The following is an 11,007-nucleotide window of genomic DNA, read 5'->3' as shown; positions in this document are numbered from 1 at the left end:
AAAAAAACTACAGACCAATATCACTGATGAACATAGATGCAAAAATCCTCAACAAAATACTAGCAAACAGAATCCAACACACATTAAAAGGATCATACACCATGATCAAGTGGGATTTATCCCGGGGATGCAAGGATTCTTCAGTATATGCAAATCAGTCAATCAGTGTGATACACCATATTAACAAATTGGAGAATAAAAACCATATTGTCATCTCAATAGATGCAGAAAAAAGCTTTTGACAAAATTCAACACCCATTTATGATAAAAAAACTCACCAGAAAGTGGGCATAGAGGGAAGCTACTTCAACATAATACAGCCCTTATCAGGAAAAACACAAGGATGTCCACTCACGCCACTATTATTCAACATAGTTTTGCAAGTCCTAGCCACAGCAATCAGAGAATAAAACGAAATAAAGAGAATCCAAATTGGAAAAGAAGTAAAACTGTCACTGTTTGCAGATGACATGATACTATACATAGAAAGTCCTAAAGATGCCACCAGAAAGCTACTAGAGCTAATCAATGAACTTGCTAACGTTGCAGCATACAAAATTAATACACAGAAATCTCTTGCATTCCTATCCACTAATAATGAAAGATCAGAAAGAGAAATTAATGAAACAATCCCATTTACCATTACAACAAAAAGAATAAAATACCTAGGAATAAACCTACCTAAGGAGGCAAAAGACCTTTACACAGAAAACTATAAAACACTGATGAAAGAAATCAAAGATGACACAAATTAGAACAAAACATTTTACAATTTGTATGGAAACACAAAAGACCCCGAATAGCCAAAGCGATCTTGAGAAAGAAAAACAGAGCTGAAAGAATCAGGCTCCCTGACTTCAAACTATACTACAAAGCTACAGTTATCAAGACAGTATAGTACGGGCACAAAAACAGAAATATAGATCAGTGGTACAGGATAGAAAGCCCAGAGATAAACCCATGCACCTATGATCACCTAATCTATGACAAAGGAGGCAAGAATATACAATGGAGAAAAGACAGCCTCTTCAATAAGTGGTGCTGGGAAAACTGGAAAGCTACATGTAAAAGAATGAAGTTAGAACACTGTTTAACACCATACACAGAAATAAAATCAAAATGGATTGAAGACCTAAATGTAAGACCGGACGCTATAAAACTCTTAGAGGAAAACATAGGAAGAACATTCTTTGACATATGTCACAGCAAGATCTTTTTTAAAAAAATTAATTAATTAATTAACTTTTGGCTGCATTGGGTCTTTGTCGCTGCGCGCAGGCTTTTTCTCTAGTTGCAGTAAGCAGGGGCTACTGTTGGTTGCGGTGCACGGGCTTCTCATTGCGGTGGCTTCTCGTTTTGGAGCACGGGCCCTAGGTGCGCAGGCTCAGTAGTTGTGGCTCACGGGCTCTAGAGTGCAGCCTTAGTAGTTGTGGCGCCCGGGCTTAGTTGCTCCACGGCATGTGGGATCTTCCCGGACCAGGGCTCGAACCTGTGTCCCCTGTGTTGGCAGGCAGATTCTTAACCACTGTGCCACCAGGGAAGTCCCTCGGCAAGATCTTTTTTGACCCACCTCCTAGAGAAATAAAAATTAAAACAAAAATAAATGGGACCTAATGAAACTTAAAAGCTTTTGCACAGCAAAGGAAACCATAAACAAGATGAGAAGACAACCCTCAGAATGGGAGAAAGTATTTGCAAACGAAGCAGTGGACAAAATATACAAACAGCTCATGCAGCTCAATATCAAAAAAACAACCCAATCGAAAAATGAGCAGAAGACCCTAAATAGATACTTCTCCAAAGAAGACATACAAATGGCCAAGAGGCACATGAAAAGATGCTCAATGTCACTAATCATTAGAGAAATGCAAATCAAAACTACAATGAGGTATCACCTCACACCGGACAGAATGGCCATTATCAAAATATCTACAAACAATAAACAGTAAATGCTGGAGAGGGTGTGGAGAAAAGGGAACCCTCTTACACAGTTGCTGGGAATGTAAATTGATACAGCCACTATGGAGAACAGTATGGAGGTTCCTCTCTTACCTGAGGCTCTGCTTCTGACAAGCAGTGACTGTGGCAGAACCTCAGAGGTTCTCCTCCCTGCTCTTCCCTCAGGCCAGCTGCTAGCAATGTAGCCCTTGGGTCACCCATGTCGATTTTCAAACTAACAGTGATTACAGTGCTGACTTCCTCCTCTTACAAATTACAGAACAGATATTTGTACAGCCACATTCATAGCAGCATTATTCCCAAGAGCCAAAAGGTGAAGAGAACTCAAATGTCCATTGACAGATGAATGGATAAACACAATGTGGTATATACGTAGAGTGGAATATTATTCAGCCTTAAAAGGAAATGAAGTGTTGACACATGCTATAACATAGATGAACCTTAGTTAGTTGAACTAAGCCAGACACAAAAGGACAAATATTGTATGATCCTACTTACAGGAGAGTCGAGCACATAGAAACAGAAAGTAGAGCAGTGGCTTCCAGGGGCTGAGGGAGTGGGGAATGGGCAATTATTGCTTCATGATTATGGAGTTTCAGTTTGGAAAGATGAACAAGTTCTGGAGATGGTTGCTGATGATATTTGTGCAACAGTGTGAAAGTACTTAATGCCACTGAAGTGTATACTTCAAAATTATTAAAATAGTAGATTTTATGTTATATATATTTATCACAATAAAAAAAACATATAAAACAAGAAGGCTGTTCTTTTCCCCAGTCTAATAAATTGCACCAAAACCCCAAATCCCCCACAAAAAACAGGAAAGTAATCACAAGGAGATGCTTGATTTTATTAGTGCAGGTTCCCCGCTCTCTGAAGGTAGAGCGTTCCTAGGAAATCTTTCATAAGCCTAAATGGCGTAAAGTGAAGAAGCAACTACCTTAGGACGCATCTTGCTAACAGATGCACAAAATAAATCGAGATAAATCACAGATACAGACACAGTTCAAAGCTATGGAGGCTTGCTGCCGAGATGCTGGGTGCAGTTCCCGGGGAAGAAGCTTGGTGGCGCCACTCTCACTGCTCAGGCTGCGTGCTGCTGCTCTCTGGGCTCAGCTCACTTGCAAAACCAAAGCTGAACACCAATTTTGCTTTTCGCCTTTTTTCTTGAAAGTGAAAATCCTCTTCGGATTTTTTTTTCATTAGCGGAAACAGGTACTAATGTAGGTCTTTCGTAAAAGTGAAGTGGCATAAAGCAATCTTTTCAAAAGCGGGGGATACCTGTATTGCGGACAGAGGTATCAAATCGTGGGCAAGTAAGTGGCCAAATGATTTTGAGGGATTTGAAAGTGCTATTTGGGTATGGCACTCAGCGTTGCAGTGGTGAAGGAAAAATGCATATATGCTGTAAATACTAAAATAGCAGCTGTGTATTTTCAGCGCTTTCTTTCCCTTCCTCACCAGCATGCGTTTTTCAAAGGCCCAGGAGCCCCCTGCAGGTCTGCATGAGGTTAACCATCTTGAAGGCATGTTTATTAGTGTGGCCAATGCTAATTACTTTCCTACTTTCCTTGAGCCATTTACAACCCAGGAAAGGACAGGGAGCCAACAGGAATGTTTATTTAAACAGTGAAATAAGTTAGGAGTCGAAGTTTACATTTTTACCCCAGACACTCTCCTTTTTCTCTTACCTTTTTTGAGGCATCGGATTCGTACAGTGGACAGAACATGAAATTCAGAGCCACACAGTTGCTTCTCTTTAGTGCTGTAACCTGGAACTTCTCCGTGTCAGTTTCTTCATTGGTAAATTGGGGGAAACGACACTGACCTTTCAGACTTTCTTTGCGTAAACGAGATGAGGGAAGTGACAGACACAGCGAATGTTCAGCACGTGCGAGTTTGCCTTCCTCCCTTCCCCTTCCTCGTCTTCGCAGCTGATGGAGGTGTCAGAGGTGCGGGTACTAGGTTGGAAGGCGTAGTGTGTCGTGGGGTGGAAATGTGAGCAGAAACGGATGCCAGCTGTCAGGAATGGAGTCCCAGCTCAGCAGTCTGCTGGCGGCGGAACGTCAGGCATGTTTCTCTCATCTCTCATTTTTTGTAGGAATATATGTAGCATATAAAGTTGTAAACATACTTTACATATTTTTTGTTAATAGTGTGAGATAGAATTTATCAGAATTTCTATGTAAGGCAGTGTTCTGTAGTAGTACTGCAAACAGAAGGTACATCTGTATGTGAGGTTGCATGTTTTATGAACACCAACTATCCAAAGCAAAAATAATTCAATCAACCATGCTAGAGGAAGGACTAAATTAACATTCTGTTATTTCCAGAGAACATGAAATAATCAAAATGGTTGCCATATAAGAAAGCAATCAAAGCGTATGCAGGTTACCAAAAAAAAAAAATAGAAAGATATTTTCTGGATGTGTGTTGGGTACCTAATAAAAGTGTCATGTGTTTGGATTTTGTGATAATGGTGGTGTTTTTCAGATTTTTATTGACAATTTTTATAATTTCTCTGTCAGTCTAAATAAGCACCCACATATGTACATAATTCTGTTCTTTCACTTTATGTTCTTTTTCTTCAGTTGGGCACAAAAATTCGTTCCTGGAATTACCTCTCACAAGATTCTCTTTCAGGTGAGTTGATGGGGGAGCCCAGGCAAGAAGAGGTGATTCAGAGGCTTGGGAGGCAAGAATTCCACCTACAGGATCACATTATCTTTCTAAGCCCCAGAGCCTTGAGTGATGAAAATAAAGAGAAGAAGAGAAATTTCGTAACTGCTTTTTGAAGTTTTATTATTATTATATTAACATTTTGAGGCTGTGAAAAATGCCAGGCACTGTGGCCATTCCACATGCATTATCTCTCTTAATAAGCACAATTCGATGGGGTCCACACTGTCATTATCTCAATTTAGTAAGTGAGGAAATGCGGTTTGGGGAAGTAAGCCCTTGTGCAGAGTTTGAGCTGGAGACCACATTATCAGGTGTTTGAAAAGCCTGACGAACAGAGATTATGAGGATCACTTGGGTGGCAGGCGTCCCACCTATGTGAAGGCACGTGTGGGTGCATTACACAGGAACTGCATGTTTTTCTCTACTTAGGCCTCTGCTGCAGGGTGATGAATGAAGAGGCCTCTACTGAGACTTTGTGAGCCCGAATTTTTCTAGTTGCTAAATAAGGGCTGTGGTGCTTTTATAAGCTTGCATTTATCACAACTGAAGAGGGCTTGTTGGGGGAAGGGGTCAGGGTTTTTTTCATTGTTTGTGATTTTAATATGAAAAAATGCTTTCCAAAACTAGCATGTTTTTGCCATGATTAAAATGATCTTTCTACCTCATTTCATTTTTTTTAGAGCTCTAAATGTCAGGGCTCAACTCCCTTGACATTTCTGTGTAATTAAAATGATTAACAAACTAAATAATAAGTGACTTAATCATGTTTACTTCAATAATATTACCATTATGTGACCCAGATTGAGGTCAATATATGTAAATGATGTGAAATAAAGAGAAGGGGGCTCACGTTTTCTTTGAAGAGTGAAAAAGTAATGTCAGTGTCAGGTACTTTGTTTTCCAAATTAATTTTTAGATTATTTAATATTTGCATACTTTATATAAATGGAAACACATTTTCTGACTTACATTCAGTAGGCACTTTTGTATAAGCTAAATGGTTTATATTAAAAATAAAAGCATATATGTGCAAAAGGAATGGATTTGATTGTATGAAGTCTGGAAAAGAATTTAAGAACATCGCTTATAGTGATGTTGAACCCAAACCTTTCTTATAATTGAAAGTTTCAGAAATGGCATCTAATATTCCTTTTAAACTCTTCATAGTTCCTTTTTCAGAACTTTATTATGAAAAAATTTTAAATCACACAAACTAGGAAAATTGTATTTAAAAAAATCCCCATATAATGAACATCCATATTCAGCAAATATCAATATTGTATCCATTCCTTTTTTGATCTGTCTCCCTATGTATTTTTGCTAGGGTATTTTAAAGCAAGTTCCACATACCATGTTATTTCACCCATCAGAAGTGGAGTTAATAGAAGGCAGGTGTAATGCATGGTTCCTGAGATGCCAGGATTTAAAATCTGGTTGAGGAGATAGCACCGTGTATGCACAGACCATGAAACCAAAATATTGTGCACGTAAGTTTACAGTCATTTCCTAAAGCCTTGCCTTTGCTTTTTTTTTAAAAAAATTAATTAATTGATTAATTTATTTTTGGCTGCATTAGGTCTTCGTTGCTGCGCGCGGGCTTTCTCTAGTTGCGGCGAGTGGGGGCTACTCTTCGTTGTGGTGCGCGGGCTTCTCATTGCGGTGGCTTCTCGTTGTGGAGCACGGGCTTTAGGCACGTGGACTCAGTAGTTGTGGCTCACGGGCTTAGTTGCTCCACGGCATGTGGGATCTTCCCAGATCAGAGCTCAAACCCGTGTCCCTGCACTGGCAGGCGGGTTCTTAACTGCTGCGCCACCTGGGAAGTCCTGTTTTTTTTTTTTTTAAAAAATGTAAGATGATGGTAAAAACAATCACTGTGGATTGGAGCATTTGAGGTTGGATGGAGAGAGGTGTGTGGGGAGGGAGGGTGCCCCAGCCCTGAATGGATGGGAAGGGATTTAAGAAGAAGGCAATGGATACACCAGAGATTTTGAAGAAGTTTATGTAATAGCATGGTGAAATGGTATTTAAGGAAGAACAGTGTGCGATACATATGTAGGATGAAGTGGAGCATAGCTGTGATGGTGGGAACCTTGTTTGGGTGCTCTTGCAGTAGTTTAGTCATGAGTTTATGGAAGAGTAACTTAGAGTAGCAATAGTGGGACTTAAGAGAAGGGGTGAAATGCCTCAGATATCGTCAGTAAATATACATTTTTTTTTCAGACTAGAAAATTACTGCATGTAATAACTTCTAACAGTGGTTAATTTTGAAAATGCAGAAAATTATAAAAAAGAAAAGAAAAACCAGTCCCATTTTCATTGCTCAGAGATGATGACTGTCAACAACATTTTCCCTCTACTTTTTAAAAATTACTAAGCTTTATTTATTTATTTATTTATTTATTTATTTTTAAGCTTTATTTTTTAGAGCAGTTTTAGGTTTACCAAAAAATTGAGCAGAAAGTGCAGAGTTCCCGTAGGACCCCTGTTAACCCCACTCCTACACAGCCACCGGCCCTCACCCTCATCAACATCCCCCCCTGCAGTGGGAAATTTCTTCTGCAAGCGATGAACCTGCCTTGACACATCATTATTGCCCAAATTCTGTAGTTCACCTTTGGGCTCACTCTTGGCGGTGTACATTCTCTGGGTTTGGACGAACGCGTAATGACGTGTACCTACCACTGGAGCGTCGCACAGAGTAGCTTCACTGCCATAAAGACCCTTTGTCCTCCTCGTATTCATCGCCCTCCCTGCTAGCTTCTCCCTGGCAGAGTCTTACCGTTGGAATCACACAGCATGTAGCCTTTTCAGATTGGCTTATTTCACTTAGTGATATGCATATAAGTTTGCTTCATGTCTTTTCACGGCTTGATAGCTTATTTCTTTTTAGTGCTGAGTAATATTCCATTGTCTGGACGTACCAAAGTTTATTTACTCTTTAACCTACTGAAGGACATCTTGGCTCTTCCCAAGTTTTGCAGTTGTGAATAAAGCCGCCATAAACATCTGTGTGCAGATTTTTGTCTGCACAAACGTTTTCCACTTTTTTTGGGTAAATAACAAGGGGTGTGATTGATGGATCATATGAGAAAAGTATGTTTAGTTTTATAAGAAACTGTCAAACTCTTCCAAAGTGGCTGTGCCATTTTGCACTCCACCAGCAGCAGATGAGAATTTCTCTTGTTCCATATCCTCACCAGCATTCGGTGGTGTTGGTGTTCCGAGTTTTGGCTGTTGTAATTGGTCTGTTTAATTTCCATTTCCTTGATGACTTATGATATGGAGAATCTTTTCGTATGCTTATTTACCATCTGTATATCTTCTTTGATGAGGTGTCTGTTGAGTCTGCCAATTTCCCCCCAGCTTTACTGAGGTATGATTGAAGATACAAATTGTGTATACTCAAGGTATACAATGCGATAATTTGCTGTATGTGTACATTGTGAAATCATCACCAAGGTGAAGCTAATTAACATATCCATCACCTTACATGGTTAATATTTGGTGTGCGTGGTAGAACCTTTAAGATCTACTCTCTTAGCAGATTTCAAGTATACCATACGTTATTGTTAACAATAGTCAACATGCTGTACGTCTCCAGAATTGATCTTACAACTGAAACTTTGTATCTTTTAACAAACATCTACTTATTTCCCCCGCTCCTCAGCCTCTGGTAGCTACCTTCCTGCTCTCTGTTTCTATGAACTTGACTAATAGAGAACAGAGGTTATAGCTGGGTAGGCAGCTAACGTAGCCATGGCCGATAGGAGAGCATCCTTTTGGACATTTAGTTAAGAGTAAGAACTATTCATTGTATATCTTAAGAACTATTCGTTGTATATCTTCTCACTTCGTATTTCTTTAGTAGCATGCCTGTCAACTGGTGACTGCTCTTTAGCTATAGGTTGAATATCTAAGTGAATGGATAAAATGCTTGATCTTTGATAACTTGTAATTTGGACGGAAAATGGCTCAAACCACTGATAGAAATAGAAAGTCAGGAAGCAGAGTGTAAGTATCCTGAAATTTTGTGCCCAGAGAAAAATGTCAGTTATGACTGAAGAGAATCTAAAATACCGTATTAACTAATTTTCTAGCTTTTACATAGGCATGAAAGCTTGGGAAGTATCAAAGATTTAGTATCCCTTAGCAGTGCTTGAGCCTCGGAAGCAGACACGAATGGCTCTTCCACTTAACCATGAAACTGAGAAAGCACATGTTTCAAACTTCCTTCCTAGAAATGCTGCTGTGGCAAGACAAAAGCTTCAGGAGCAGAAAGGTTTAATCAGAGAGTCGTTTGCATTTTTATTACTGGTCCTGTGTCCTTGAGTAAAGCTTTTCCATAATGGTTCCTGGTGCGTGTGGGACTGGGTGACCAGATGTGTAATTCTCCTCTTTGTGAGTAAGTCTGAGCTTGTTCTATTACAGTTGATTTTTCATGATACATCCTGATAATGTACAGTGATTTTTTTTCTGTTATATAAAATTTGGATCTTAGTGAGAATTTGAAATTAAATTCTTTGAGAGCTGTAGGGGAATACATTTTCACTATCGATATATGATTTAGCTATTAAATGTCAATATAATACTCTCATAATCCTATAATCAAGACACTTGCTGTTAACATTTTGGTGCATTTCCTTACTAGATCTAATTTAATGTCATTTAAATTATAAAATTAATGTATATTCTTTGTAAGAAACAAAAGTGCTTTAGAACATAGAAATAATTGATTCCTCAAACCCCAATGCTTACCCTCCAAAATTAACTACTGTTAACGGTTTATAGCCTATTTTTCCAGATATTTTAGCATGCTTGGGTTTAAAGCATTTACTACCATCCATCCTCTCGTTCCAAGGGAAAAAGAAGAGCTGGGTTTTATTTAATGCCAAGAGACTGTTCTGAGGGTCCTAATAGATGCTGCATTCAACTTGGATATGAAAATCTTTTACTTCAGCTCAACTGAAGACCCGCTTCTGCAGCTCACTTAAGTTCTCACTTAAGTTGTCTATTTACAAAGAGAGGATAATACCTTCTCAGTGTATAATTCAGTTATTTCATAAATATTTATAGCACAGATACAATATGCTTGGCATGGTGCTGGTACTTAGAGGGCTGTGAAGAAGGCGCTGAGCAAAGTTCCTGTGTTTAGCGCAAAAGAAAGGGTGAAAGTTTGGTGACTGGCTGTTCAAGTTATCTGTATTTACATAACACACGCCCCCAATCCTTAGTGGCTTAAAAGAGCAAAATAATCAGCTCACCAACCTGCAGTGTCGGCAGGGCTCAGCAGGGGAGGCTGAGGTTTGTCTGCTCCACTAATGCAGCATCAGTGGGGCAGCCTGACTAGGGGCTGGAGGATGTACCTACAGGATGGCTGACTCGCAGGACTGGCGATTTGGTCCTGGCTGTTGGCTGGGGGCTCAGCTGGGGTTGAGAGCTTCACATTCTGCTCCCTCTCTGCACGGGCTTCCCCCACAAACTTCCCTGTAACATTGTGGCTGATTTTCAAGAGTGGGCATCCCAAGAGATAGGGTGGCTGCCGGGAGCGTACTTTTTTGGGCCAGAAACTGGACAGCATCACTCTTACCATATTTCATTGGTTAAGCAGGCACAGGAGCAGATCCACGTCCAGGGGACTTAGATCCACTTCTAATAGGAGGCATATTAAAGGAATTTGAAGGGGTGTGTGTGTGTGTGTCTGTGTGTGTGTGTGTGTGTGTGTGTGTCTGTGTCTGTGTGTCTGTGTGTGTCTGTATGTGTAAGTAATACAGCACTCTTGCCCTTTCAATGGTAAGGTCACTCACCTTTCTCTGGGGAGCTTCTTCACCCCTACCACCCATTCCGTAGCATGCTGGTGGGACTTCCACTCAGTTTTCAGTGCGTGGACTGCAGGGTGGGTGTATGATCTCAGTCTGACCAGCAGTAATACCATATGCATATGGCCAGAATGATTGATTGAACCTGAAGTGAGCACATGCCTCATTAGGCCAACCATAATCCTTCACTGAGATTATGACAACAGAATCAAAGATAGAGCATTCCTCATGCAGCTCAATATTAAAAAAACAAACAACCCAATCCAAAAATGGGCAGAAGACCTAAATAGACATTTCTCCAAAGAAGACATACAGTTGGCCAAGAAGCACATGAAAAGCTGCTCAACGTCGCTAATCATTAGAGAAATGCAAATCAAAACTACGATGAGGTAATCACCTCGCACCAGTTAGAATGGGCATCGTTAGAAAATCTACAAACAACAGATGCTGGAGAGGGTGTGGAGAAAAGGGAACCCTCTTGCACTGTTGGTGGGAGTGTACATTGATACAGCCACTATGGAGAACAGTGTGGAGGTTCCTTAAAGAACTA

The 11,007-nt window shown here is 40.0% G+C and overlaps 1 long non-coding RNA gene across 1 annotated transcript in view; it reads left to right on the top strand.

The window, feature by feature from the left end:
- Positions 1-4,549: 4,549 nt before the first annotated feature.
- Positions 4,550-11,007, top strand: part of LOC129391418 (uncharacterized) — a 13,814-nt gene continuing 7,356 nt past the window's right edge. Inside the window, exons 1-2 of the long non-coding RNA XR_008615503.1 lie at positions 4,550-4,602; positions 5,966-6,128. This is a non-coding gene — a long non-coding RNA (uncharacterized lncRNA). The remainder of the gene's footprint in view (positions 4,603-5,965; positions 6,129-11,007) is intronic.

Source organism: Physeter macrocephalus, chromosome 17 (genome assembly GCF_002837175.3).
Source record: "Physeter macrocephalus isolate SW-GA chromosome 17, ASM283717v5, whole genome shotgun sequence".
Lineage (NCBI taxonomy): Eukaryota > Metazoa > Chordata > Mammalia > Artiodactyla > Physeteridae > Physeter > Physeter macrocephalus.
This window is presented reverse-complemented; position numbering and strand designations above follow the sequence as displayed.